General features: G+C 46.0%; 1 long non-coding RNA gene and 3 other non-coding genes across 4 annotated transcripts; 2 read left to right on the forward strand and 2 right to left on the reverse strand.

The window, feature by feature from the left end:
- Positions 1-7,041: 7,041 nt before the first annotated feature.
- Positions 7,042-8,731, reverse strand: LOC133497214 (uncharacterized). Its single transcript, XR_009793981.1, has 3 exons — positions 8,460-8,731; positions 8,166-8,283; positions 7,042-7,409 (listed from the first exon to the last, which is right to left on the reverse strand). It is a non-coding gene; the product is annotated as an uncharacterized LOC133497214 (long non-coding RNA).
- Positions 8,732-9,855: 1,124 nt separating this feature from the next.
- Positions 9,856-9,927, reverse strand: trnat-cgu (transfer RNA threonine (anticodon CGU)). Its single transcript has one exon. It is a non-coding gene; the product is annotated as a tRNA-Thr (tRNA).
- A 1,619-nt stretch (positions 9,928-11,546) lies between these two features.
- trnak-cuu (transfer RNA lysine (anticodon CUU)) lies at positions 11,547-11,619 on the forward strand. Its single transcript has one exon. It is a non-coding gene; the product is annotated as a tRNA-Lys (tRNA).
- Positions 11,620-13,354: 1,735 nt separating this feature from the next.
- Positions 13,355-13,426, forward strand: trnag-ucc (transfer RNA glycine (anticodon UCC)). Its single transcript has one exon. It is a non-coding gene; the product is annotated as a tRNA-Gly (tRNA).
- Positions 13,427-13,624: the final 198 nt, after the last annotated feature.

The following is a 13,624-nucleotide window of genomic DNA, read 5'->3' on the forward strand; positions in this document are numbered from 1 at the left end:
CGCACATAGATTGGGCCACGGGTCAGATCAAGACTTGGGGAGAGGACTGTCTCAGTCGCTGTCCGGAGAGACAGGGGTATTCAAGTTGCGCCGGTTCGGCTAACAGAACCTGGTACTGCCTGGACCTGACCGCAGTGCCCTCCTGCTATCATGACCTACGGGAGGTCTTCTCTGAATCTAAAGCAAAGTCTCTGCCGCCACATCGGTCATACGACTACGCGATTGAACTCCTGCCAGGCACCTCTCCTCCCAGAGGGAAACTGTTCTCTTTAACCGGACCAGAGCATCAAGCCATGAGGGACTACATCGAGGACTCGCTGGCAGCCGGACTCATTCGCCCCTCATCCTCACCAGCCGGTGCGGGTTTTTTTTTTTTTTTTTTTTTTTTGTCAAGAAGAAGGACTCCACGCTGCGACCCCGCATCGACTACCGAGGCCTGAACGACATCACAGTCAAGAACAGGTACCCTTTGCCGCTTATCTCTACAGCATTCGAACTCCTCCAGGGAGCCCGGATCTTCACCAAGCTCGACTTGCGCAGCGCTTACCACCTGGTGCGGATTCGGGAAGGGGATGAGGGGAAGACGGCGTTCAACACCCCCACAGGGCACTATGAGTATCTTGTGATGCCCTTCGGACTGACAAACGCTCCGGCCGTCTTTCAGAACTTCATTAACGACGTGCTCCGGGAGTTCCTGAACAGATCTGTCTTTGTTTACCTGGATGACATTCTCATCTTTTCAGCAGACCTAGCCTCTCACATTCAACAAGTCCGAGAGGTGCTCCGGCGTCTGCAGCAGCACCAATTATACGTGAATATGGATAAGTGTGAGTTCCATCAGGCATCCGTGTCCTTCCTGGGCTTCGTCCTGGCTGAGGGAGAGATACGGATGGATCCCAGGAAGGTCGACGCGGTGCTGCGGTGGCCTACCCCCACCAACAGGAGGGACATGCAGAGGTTCTTGGGATTTGCCAATTTCTATAGGAAATTCTTAAGGAACTTCAGTTCCGTGGCCGGTCCTCTGCATTCGCTCACTTCGCCAAATACCACCTTTGACTGGTCCGGGACCTGCCAGGAGGCCTTCGGCAGGCTCAAGGCAAGTTTCACTACTGCGCCCGTTCTCATTATTCCGGATCCCGATAACCAGTTTGTGGTGGAGGTGGATGCATCGAATTCAGGAATCGGAGCAGTCTTGTCATAGAGGAGTCCCAGGGATGGAAGGATTCACCGTGCGCGTTCCTGTCTAGAAAGTTGACCCCGGCAGAGAGGAACTACGACGTGGGAGATAAGGAACTGCTGGCGGTCAAGAGCGCGCGTTGGAGGAGTGGCGGCACTGGCTGGAGGGCTCGCAAGTACCGTTCGTCGTCTTCACGGACCATAAGAACCTTGAATACCTGAAGTCCGCGAAGAGGTGAACGCCCGTCAGGCCAGGTGGGCTCTATTTTTCACCCGCTTCCACTTTAAGGTGTTTTACCGCCCAGGCTCCAAAAACGGCAAGCCGGATGCACTCTCGCGGATCCACGAGGGAGGGCGCACAGATTCAGACGCCGCTACTATCCTGCCAGCGGGGTGCTTCGTGGCCGGTTTCACCTGGGCGATCGAGTCGCGGGTGAAGGAGGCTCTGGGAGGACACACCGTCACCCGCGGATTGTCCGTCGGGCCACCTGTTCGTCATCCCATCTCTGCGGGGAGACGTCATCAACTGGGCCATACCAACAAGACGGTCTGCCACCGGGTTATGGCGAAGACACGTTCCGTGGTCGAACAAAGGTTCTGGTGGCCTAACCTCAGCAAGGATGTAAGGAGTTCGTCAACGCCTGCCCGGTGTGTGCTGCCAATAAAACTTCCCGCCTACGGCCCGTTGGTGAGTTGCAACCCCTGTCCATCCCCTTTCGTCCGTGGTCACACATCGCGATGGACTTCGTTACCGGCCTGCCGCCTTCACAAGGGAACACAGTGGTGCTGTCCATAGTGGACCGTTTCTCCAAGATGGTCCACTTCGTGCCGCTCCCGAAGATCCCGTCGGCCAAGCAGACAGCCCAGTTGGTATTAGACGAGGTCGTCCGTTACCACGGTCTACCCCAGGACATCGTTTCGGACAGGGGTCCGCAATTCAGTGCCCGTTTCTGGAAGGAGTTCTGCAACCTCATCGGCACTTCAGCAAGTCGGACATCGGGTCATCACCAGAGTCTAACGGCCAGACTGAGAGGATTAACCAGGAATTAGAGACCGGTCTTCGATGTCTGGCATCCAGGGACCAGAGCACGTGGAGCCAGCACATCAAGTGGGTGGAGTATGCCCACAATTCTCTACCCTCCGCTTCAACAGGTATGGCTCCACTCCATGTCGTGCATGGGTATCCTCCGTCCCTGTTTCCTCCACTGGTCACAGAATCCACAGTTCCGTCGGCCCTGGCCGTGGTGCGACGCTGCAAACGGACCTGGGAAGCAGCTCGGAGGACACTGCTGCGCATGAGCAGCGCCTACAAGGCCGCAGCAGACCGCAAGAGGAGGGCCGCACCTGAGCTCAGAGTGGGACAGCAAGTGTGGCTCTCCACCAAAGATCTCCCGCTGCGGACGGAATCCCGCAAACTTGCTCCCAGGTTTGTTGGCCCGTTCCCGGTTTCCAAAGTTATTAACCCGGTCACCGTCTCGTTGAAACTGCCCAGGTCGATGAGGGTGCACCCGACGTTCCACGTCAGCAGACTTCGCCCGAATCGCACATCGTCGCTGGCTCCTCCGCTCAAATCTCCCCCGCATGGTCGACGGTGGGTTGGTGTACACTGTGCGCCGGTTGCTGTCTTCCCGTCGCAGAGGAAGGGGGGTCCAGTACCTGGTGGACTGGGAGGGATATGGCCCGTAGGAGCGCTCTTGGATCCCCTCCCGCTTCGTCGTGGACCGCTCCCTCATCAGGGACTTTCACGCGGCTCACCCTGATGCTCCTGGGCCGTCCAGAGCCGGCCGTTGAGGGGGGGGGGGGGGTTTGTCATGCTCCTGGATTCCAGCCAGGGCTGGGCGTGGCCAGCTAATCTGAAGGTGCACACCTGCGCCTCATGACCTTTGATTAAGACCCAGTACATATAGGACCCAGGGGACGACTATTACTCTGCTAGATCGTTGCCTCGTTCCCGCACTACCGTACTCCTGACGTCTACCTCCCGTGTACCGACCAACGCCTGTCTCCCGACCTACCTCGTAAGCCTGCCGTTACTGATCTTGCTGCTTTTTTGGACTGACTCCCTGGTAACCGACATTGGAACGAATAAAGGCTTATTCCGCACTGCTTACCTCTCACCTGAGTCGTGCATTTGGGTCCACCCCCGAGTCTCGTCCGTGACAACAAAGTCATGAGAATTGAATTCACTGGCGATGTCTCTCTTTTGGACACAAAGTGCGCTGAGAAGAGGACAGCCGCGCACGTTCTGTCAAGGACCGACACAGCACCAATCGATTATCAAGCCATCAGTCACACCAGTTGACATCTGATCCGCTGATTAAAGAGAAATAATATTCTTTTCCACTTCTTTGGCATCACAAAATAATAAAGATCATCAAAAAGAAAATTTTCAATACTTTAGCTTCACAGAGAAGATGAAGAGAAAAAAAAATGAACACAAACAAACATTGTAATTTTACTTCAGAAACAGTCTCAAGCACAACTGACAAGGCGAACCACAAGGCTTACATGTCGTTCCGAATACTTTTCACTGACGTCACGCTGACCACGTGTTTGTTTGTTTTGGACGGCAAGATCATGTCTACATATTATGGCGAGGAAGCGATAACTGTATACTGGAATGTTTTGGCTACGGTTAGCGTTTGATCACTGTAACCAGAAGTAATTGAGGCACTTGTGCTGGTGTAAGGAATAAAGGAACAAAGAAAGAAAGAAAGAAAGAAGCCACATATGAAACTCGAGAGCTTTGTGTCGATGTCAGTGGGAGAGGTTGGGGAGGGGGGGGCGACATAAATATCAACCATGTTAACAATTAGAGTTGGACTCAGGTCTATGTTATTACGTTATTCAATAACACAACAGCAAGATCATAACATGGCGTCAGAGTGACGGAAGCATAACTACGGACTCACAGCGAAGAAAAAAAACAAACGAAGACGATGAGGAGGCGTTCGGTGTTCCAACTCACCCAATTTACCAGATGCGTGGCAGAGATTCAAGCAACAGGCCGAACTCTTGTACACGAGACCGTTAAAAAACAGAGCTGAAGAGGAAAAGTGCAGTTTCCTCCTGCTGTGGATCGGCGAAAAAGGACGGGATGTCAGCAATTCCATGGACACTGACCAGAGATGAAGATAAGTTGCGAAAACGTTGTGACCAAAAAAATTCTCTGATTACGAAAGCAAAGCCCATATTTGCGAGATATAAGTTTCACGAGAAGGCGCAAAGTAACTGTGAGTCACGTGAGCACTTTGTGACATTTTACCTTTGGCCTTTTGTGACCATGGACAGATACTCAGGAGAACAACGCTGTCATCGATACCTGGAGGCTTGAGGAAGCCTTTAAAAAAAAAAATATGAGAGTCCAATTTGGGGGAAAAAAAAAAGCCTCCCATTAATATAAACATACAGACGCATATCATTCATGGATATATTGCTCTGTGGCGCAATGGACAGTGAGTTGGACTTTTAGATTAACAGTGTAGTAATTCAAAGGTTGTAAGTTTGAGTCCCACCAGAGTCAGTCTTTCACTGGAAAGAATGTGTGTTTCCTTTGGTGGGTAAAATGTTGAATCCAAACTTTATGTGCATCGATGTTCATGGGGGGAAAAAGTACTGATGACCAAATGAGTCTTTGTGAAACAATGAAGCTTTTCAGCAACTTGCTTGGAGCTTCAAGAAGCAATGAAGTGTTTCAGCCAATTTGATGAAACTTCATGAAGCACTGAATCTCTCAAAAGTACGACCCCCACTTGCAGTGTCTTCATTTGGACATGGATGAAATCCCCAAAAAGTTAATTTAGTAAATAGTTTCCGTGGTGGAAACACACAATGATTGTCTTGGAATTACTAGTTCCATTTCAAAGTTCCTAATAGGATACTCTTGGTCTTGGAACATGGTAGAATTGGGAGTACGTCCAGGATTGGGGAAACTTTGGGAACATGGAGTGTCAGCCAAAAACCAGTGCTGGTGTTTTTGTGGTTGACCTCTGGTGGAGATGAATCGGTGGAGGAATGGCGGGCGGTCATGCAACAGAGTGCAGGACTGCTCATGTCAAATTTAGTTGTGGAGTAATTTATCATGTCAAAAAAAGACCACAGTAGTGGGGGTAATACTTTAAAGAGGTCCAGGAAACTTTGGGTTGGAGTTATCAGCTCATACTGCTTATGGAATTTGGAATCTTTGGTTTCAAGACCGACAAGTACCTGGTTCTTGTCCTGTCCAGTCCTGTCCTATATTTTCCTGTCCTTCCTTCACAGGGTGGAGTACGACTACCCCGTACATCACTCGAATTTAATCACTGTCACCAGACTTTACAATGTCATTGTAATCTACAATGTCTTTAACTTTACGGCAACTCGTGTACAGTCTTTTGTCATCTTCTCATTCTTTATAATTTCGTCATCTTTTCAGTGTCTCTCCACTTTGTTTTTCACCCCCCTTTAAAACTTTCCTCTGCCTGACTCAAATTTTCACCCAAGATCCATGAGAAGCAAAACCAGAAAAATATAATCAAAACAAATAACTTTTTTTAAAAACTTTGCAGAGAAACACTGTTAATAAAAGACAAATTGTACAATAAATTCAGCCCCTGGATGTGTTAATTCTTGTCTCTGTGTTTCTTTCGTTCAGGCACATCTGGGAGCCGTGCCTTGCTGGAGTGCTGGAGCTTATCCCAGCTGTCAACATGCAGGAGGCAGGGTACACCCAGAACTGGTTGCCAGCCAATTACAGGGAACATGGAAACAGACAAGAGTTGCACTCACAATCACACCTACGGGCACTTTAGTGTCCAATTAATGTTGCATGGTTTTGGAACGTGGGAGAAAACCAGAGTACCGGGAGAAAACTCACACAGGCACGGTGAGAACAAGCAAACTCCACTCAGGTGGGTTTGTGGTTGAAAACGGGATCTCAGTACTGTGAGGCCAACAGCTGGGAGAGGCACCAGCACTCCGACGAGCCCCATGAGGATAAGCGGCTCAGAAAACGGATAGATTGGTGGATGGATTCGGCAATGCAGGTAAGCAAGGCAATTTGCTGGTCCTCCTAACAGACAGGATGAGAGAAAAGGTTTCAGCGTGGTTGAGGTTATGTTTGACAACTACAGAAAGGTCCCCATTTGGAAAATTGGGTGATGGGCTTTTTTATTTTGCCACAAAGCACTCCAAGTAACCAAGTCCCCAATAGGGAATCAAAACCTGGTCTTCTGCGTGACAGGCAGAGACACTGTCCACTATGCTAATGAGGAGACAGTCAGCAATGCCCCACCTTGGTCATCTTGGTGTAAAATATTCCACCATGGAGTAGATGGGAAGAGAAATGGAGTCGGGATTATTTTAAAGGAAGAGCTGGCTAAGAATGTCTTGGAAGTGAAAAGAGTAAAAGATCGAGTGATGAGGTTGAAATTTGAAATTGAGGGTGTTATGTATAATGTGGTAAGCGGCTCTGCCAACAGGTCGGATGTGACCTAGAGATGAACGAGAAATTCTGATTCTGGAAGGAACAAGATGAAGTAGTTCTGAGCATCCCAGACAGAGAGAGAGTTGTGAAAAAAAGAAAATGAGAGAGAAGGAAGAGTAGAAGAGGCAAGTGTGAAAGACCAGGAAGTGGCAATAATTAGTAAGGGGGAAGTGTCAGGTGACGGACCGTGTCAGAAAGGGTCTGCACTCCTACAACAATAACTTGTTAGTGTGGATACCCCTGCCCAGCAAGGCTCCATACCTCAGTGGTTAGTTCATTGTTCTTGCAAAACAGGGGTCGTGAGTTCAATTCTCACTGGGGCCTGATAAAAATTTGTGTGATTCGAGTGAAATCTATTTTCCACAATGAACGGGGTCTTTTGGAAAAGTGTGAAGAGTGAGTCCATCCTCCAAGTGTTCAAGCAAAATCCAGTTATACTGTCCAAGCTTTAAAAAAAAACAAGGCACTGAATACCGCACTAAAATCTTCATTTTCTTCTAATGATCTAATTTTCTAATTCTAATGATGATTTACTAAGTGGGCCTCATCCCACACTCCCAAACACCATGGTCCAGGATCCTGCCGCGGGTGCCCAGCGACAGTCGCCGACGTTCATTTCTTTGCTCCTTCCTGCCAAGACCTTTGCTGTGGAGCTCCTTTTCCCTCCTTCAGGTGGGCACAGACAACTCTTCTTTGTGGCTGTGAACCTTCCTCCTGAGTCTTTCCCACTTGGAGCCCGAGAGGAAGTAAAAGATGTCTCGGTCCAGATCTAAAAGCACAAAACAGAACCAATTAATAAAAGCACAGGTAAAATCCCTGCTTTTATAATTAGTACTTTTCCTTCAAATGCCAACCGGCTCAGTCCCCAGAACCTGAGTCTTTTCCTAACTCTCCCTATCACGTCGCCCCAGTTTGTTTTTCCTCCACCATCCTGACCAAACTTGATGCCGAGGATTTTTTGGTCCATCTGTACCACCGTCAAAGGCAGTCTAGTCTTCTCTGCTTGAGTCCATGGTCCATAAAATTGGGCTTGGGTCTTTTCTCTGTTGAGTTTTGACCCAAAGGCCTGCCCATACCAGTCAGTCAAGTCCAGTGTGTTTTAGTATTGTGCAGTAAATCGGTTCAATATTCATCATCCAAAGCAATTCCTGATTATACGCCAAATATGTCAAGTAATGACGTCCACAGGTAAAAGTGTCTATGGGGATGCTATCCCATGTTTAATTGTACGCAGTTTTTTTCCTATTAACTGATAAAAGATCCGTGCATAAAATGTTAAAATCATCCATTTATAAAATACATTTCATGCTAAGACCCCCACTCCCTGGAATATTTACACCCTTTATCATTTTGTCTTTTCTCACAACGTGTGCTAAAGGTTCGATTCACAGGACGTAGAGCAGGGCAGATAACGGGCAACAACTGACATGGACCACAGTCAATGGGGACTGCTTTGGTCAGGTTCCCGTGAATCATATATTTACTAGTGATGTCTTGATATAATAATTTTACACATTCTACATACCTTTCTGGAAATCCACATTTTTCTAGTAGAATAAAAAGGTGTTTATTCGAGACTCGGTCAAAAGCTTTTTCAAAGTCGTCTCCCGTCTGGAGGCTAACCCTCACCCCGACTCGTCGTTCTGAAAAACAAAGACAAATATTTGGAGTTGACATTCTTTTACTGATCCAACACACCTGAGAACAAAATTTCTGGATCTGGCCCCAGAGCCAAACTTTTTTGACATGCCTGCGATAAACTGAGACAAGTCCCCCCAACTATTATTATTATTTTTTTAATAGCTCTAACCACACTGACCAGAGACGATGATGGTGTCGTGGTAAACACTCCTGTCTTGGTGCGGGCAGCATGGGATCGATTCCTGCTCAGCGATGGTGTTGATATCGTCCCTCTGACTGACAAATGACCAGTTTAGGGTGTAATCAGCCTTTTCCCCGAAGCTAGCTGGGATAGGCTCCAGCTTTCCTGCAAACCTTGTGAGAATAAGCGGCTTGGATAATGACAGGACACAGCGAGCTGAAATTTGGAACCCACAAAGCACTTGTCCTTTGCTGGACTGTACTTTTCCGGGCTTTTGATCTACTAACATCCGACAAAAGCCACGGAAGTGTTTATTTTGGAGACGTCCCTGGGTGGGCTCGAACTACCAATCTCTCAGTCAACAGCCTAACGCACACAAATAAGTGGAGTACAAAAAATTTGCACCTCTCTCAGAAAGACTCATGAACAAGAGGAAGTAGTCCCTTCCGCCATACGACAAGTGTGTCTTCAAAATAAGTTTCTCAGATCTTCCATAACAATTGACATTGGCAATTGAAATTTTCAACGTGACGATGAACATTTTTCAACACACAATTCCTTATAACATTAATAACATCGAAAAGAATGAAAAAGGATTAATGATAGAGAAAGTGCCGTCTTCCGAAATAAAGTGCGCTTCCACGTCCTGTTCCTAATATCCTGCAAAAACATCACACCATTACATCAGTTTTCAATTTAATAAAATGACAGTTTCTCTAATTTACAACTATATCAATTGATTTCACTGAGTAATGTGGGTTGTCTGAATGATTGTATCTGATAGAATATTTAATGTCTTTTAAAACACAGAGATTTCATCCATTTTTGTTTTTGGTAGTTATTAAAATGGTTCTGTCAAAATATATACTCTCTCACATGTGCCAAGGATGTCATGAATTTACTGATATTATGTGTAAGTTTGTGAACAATATTATAACAGACCCATATTCCTAACTCATAAAAACAAAAAGGGATCAAATCTTTGCATCTGAAAAGACATCAAATATTCAGACAACACACATTACAAAGTGATATTAATTCATATGGTTATAAATCAGAGAACCTGTCATTGTATTGAATTTAATACCAACACCATCGAGCGTTGACCAGAGCCAACGTTTTAAACACCCGACTTCATCCGGAGATACAATTCTGTTTCGGACCGGCCGTGGTACTCGTACCAGGCCATGTAGATGGATGACTAACTGTATATGGGGATATTTTCAGTCAGTACGGTCATACAACGGTGTCTGCCTTGAGTAGGCTTCCAGATGTTCTTGGGGAGCAGATCCACATCCATCTATTTTCGGAAGACATTCGGTGCCTTCAGTCGTCCCAAAAGCTGAGCATGGCACTAATAATAAGAGATCAAATCACAAAAGCATTTTTCAAAAGGTACAGATGGGGGTTGAACCCATGCTCTTCAGTTTACGAGACTGACGCCTTACCACTTGGCCACTGCACCTGGTAAATGTAGGGTACGACACTTGATCTTAGCCAAAAGGCCAAGAAAGAGGACCAGCCAACAAGCCAAAGTTGCAGATGTACGTTCTGATTTATGATCTAAATTAACGAGTCACATATGGACACGCCAAAAAGCAATGATGTATTATTTAGAACAAATCTGTCTAGCGGCGTAACGGTGGATTCAGCTTGTAAAGCGTTGACCTCCGCAGTTCTGAGGTCTCAAGTTCAATCCCCAACCCACCATTATGGCGTTTGCATGTTCTCAGTGAGCCTGTGTGGGTTTCCTCCCACATTCCAAAAACATGCAACATTAATTGGACACTCTAAATTGCCCCTCTGTGTGGATGTGAGTCTGAATGTTTGTCTCTTTGTGCCCTGCGGTTGGCTGGCAATCAGTTGAGGGTATACCCTGCCTCCTGCCTGTGGACAACTGGGAAAGGCTCCAGCACTCCCTGTGAACCTCATCAGGACAAGTGGCAAAGAAAATGGATGGGTGGATGGGTAAATGAAATCACAAAGTGTGATTTTCAATATTATTCCCCTTATCATTATCCCTTGATAAGATTACTCAAAGGAACAAAAGCAAACAAGAAGTGAAGTTGCAGAATTTTTCATGACAGTTCTGTCACATTTAGTGGTTTTAAGTTCAAGGAGTTGATGGCCAGAGTGGAAAAAACTGTCATTGAGTCTATGATTTGCGGGGCCTATCAGAGGACAGCAGGTTCAACAGGTGGAGGCACTCTCAGGAATTAGAGTTGCTGCTGGATTTAGGCTCTCATCTCTCAGGAGGTGGGAGTTGAAATCCCACCACTGGTTCATACTTTTCAATCCAGATAATATGCTGGTATTTTGTCATTGGCTCCAACACGGCGGTGGGGACAAGGAAGCCGGGTACACCCTGAACTGGTTGCCAGCCAATCGTAGGGGACATAGAGACAAACAGTCGCACTCACAATCACACCTCGGGGCAAATTCAAGTGTCCAATTCATGTTGCATGTTTTTGGGATGTGGGAGGAAACCGGAGAAAACCCACACTGAACACTGGTCCTCAGAAGCATGAGGCCAACACTTTACCAGCTGAGCTACCATGCCGCCTGGTACTGAAACAGTGATTTTAATTTGACAATGGAAAAAGGAGGATTTTTTTTTTTCCCAGTTGGAAGAAAATCTTGACTTGAAGAAATGGCCACAGCGGTTGGCCAAGCAGAATGCAGCTTTGGTGGATGATGAGGAAAGAACTTGAACTCTAGTGGGAGGAATTCAGTGAGGCCATGGAAAACGGCTTCAAGATGGCTTTGAGGAAATTCTGGTCCACCATACGGCGTCTCAGGTGAGGGAAGCACTGCACTGTCAACATTGTTTACAGTGAGGATGGGGCATTGCAAACCTCGACTCGGGATATTATGAGTCAGTGGGGAGAATACTTTGAAGACCTCCTCAATTCCTCTGTCACGCCTTCCCACGAGGAAACAGAATCTGGGTTCTCTGAGGCGGGCTCTCCAATCTCTGTGTTTGAGGTCACCGAGGTGGTTAAAAGATTCCCGAGGGCAGTGCTCCGTGAGATTTGCCCGTAATTCCTAAACGCTGTATGTAGGTATGTGTGTCAATTTCTGCATGCCCGGCTAGCTCAGTCGGTAGAGCATGAGACTCTTAATCTCAGGGTCGTGGGTTCAAGCCCCATGTTGGGTGACTGGCTTTAGGAGCGGATGACATTTATCAAATGATTCAAATCTACCCACATGGATTGTCTTTGATTGAGCTTCTCAGCCATCCACCTCTCAGTAATATGTGAAAGTTGAATTTAGGCAACTCTATTGACTCCTTAAGAGACCTGACATCTTCACCCAACCATTGTCATTTTGCATTTGCACATGATGCACGGCCACACACTCTTTTTCCTAGTGTACCTTGCACCACCCCCCTCCGCTCTTAAAGGGGTACACTCATAATTACAATTGTTATAATCCTTACGCAGCTTATCAATGTGATTTATAATGACAGCGTGCTTATGTGCTGCCCACCATCAGATATTTTTAGACATAAAAACATGCCTCGGTTGGCAAGCATTGTTGGTGAGCACACATAAGTGGGGAGAAATGAAAAAAATTTAACCTGCAGACCAGCTGATTGTGAAAACTTGGAACGCACTTCCCGTCACATTCCACACACTGCGGCGTGTGAGTATTGCTGTACTGAGAATATTTGGCTCGACCTATGCATATGAAAAGTCTCACATTTAAAAAAACATTAAGACCAACCTACGTTCACCATAATGGATGGAAGTCTCAAAGGCTGCATGAAATTTAATTTAATGACGTATGAAACAGATGACAAAGCCATCAGCAAAGAAGTCACATTAATGGTCAGAAGTACTTTTGTCATCATTGATTAGCAATATCATAATGTCATTTAATTGAATTTAGAGACTTATGGTACTCTTAAAGTGTCGGTTTCACATAAAATGCACAAATATATTTATATTTAGTTTTCAAAATATTGTATGGGTCTTTTGGAATTACATTTTTAAATCACAACCCTCCTCTGAGTCCTCTCGAGGCGAAAAAAAAGAGGAAAGCCCCCAAATTCAGACAGCTCAAATGAATCAAGAATATTTCCCTCAAGTACACCAAACGAACTGTCCTTTTTAAACATTGTTTTACGGTCAACACCAAAACCACAATAATAAAAGATTGGAGGAAAGACCAACACCAAGAGTCAAAAATAAAAACTTTGAAAACGCTCAAACTGAATAGATCAAATGATGAATCACGAGTATTTCCCTCAAGTTCACCAAAAGAACTCTCCTTTTTAAATATTGTTTTACAATCAACGCCAAAACCCGAAACACCATGAATAGAAGATTGGAGGAAAGACCAAAACCAAGAGTTAAAACAAAAACATTGCAAAAGTACCGTACCTCCTAACTGCTGATGTAAAGGAAGAACAAAAACCAATGGGAATACCAGAACAGGCACCCTTTTAATAGCTTTTAATCAGAGATTCCTTGTATGTTTTCACTTTAAAAATCGTTCCCTTTTAGTGTTTCAACAATAAGGGTTAGGAGCATAAAGTCAAAAATTAAAGCGCAAAGTGTTTCATACTTTCTTAAAACTTTCAAGTACAATGCGCTTTTAATCCAAGAATGTGGCTTACCCTTTTTAAAATTCTCCAAACAGTGGGAGGATATGTGGCCACTCCCGTCACTTTGGAGTGGCTCAAATGAAAAAAGAAAATGATGGAGTTGCGATTTTTACAAATATCTCCCATGTTGAGGTGAAGGCGAGCACAGTGGTGAAAGAGTGCTGACAGGTATCATCTTTTTCCTGACTTGCAGACCATACGGGACACTCATTGGTGTCTCTACCATTTACTGTGTTTTATACCAATGTGTGAAACCAGAACTTGAAAGTCATCTGCATTCCGGGCATTGGTGGTATAGTGGTTAGCATAGCTGCCTTCCGAGCAGTTGACCTGGGTTCGATTCCCAGCCAATGCATTACTTTACCACAATTTCACCTTGTATGGAGTGGATGATTTTCCTGCAGTGATCATTGCATCCAGCCACCCCTGCGTCAGCGTTCCATAACTTTGGGTGATTGACAATGGTCAACAGTCCCTAATCTAATCGGGATAGAGCACATGATGTGGGGTTTTTCTTCACCAATTTGGCGACAGGACACAATACGCATTCATA

Source organism: Syngnathoides biaculeatus, unplaced genomic scaffold (assembly GCF_019802595.1).
Source record: "Syngnathoides biaculeatus isolate LvHL_M unplaced genomic scaffold, ASM1980259v1 ctg214_pilon_pilon, whole genome shotgun sequence".
In the NCBI taxonomy this organism is placed as follows: domain Eukaryota; kingdom Metazoa; phylum Chordata; class Actinopteri; order Syngnathiformes; family Syngnathidae; genus Syngnathoides; species Syngnathoides biaculeatus.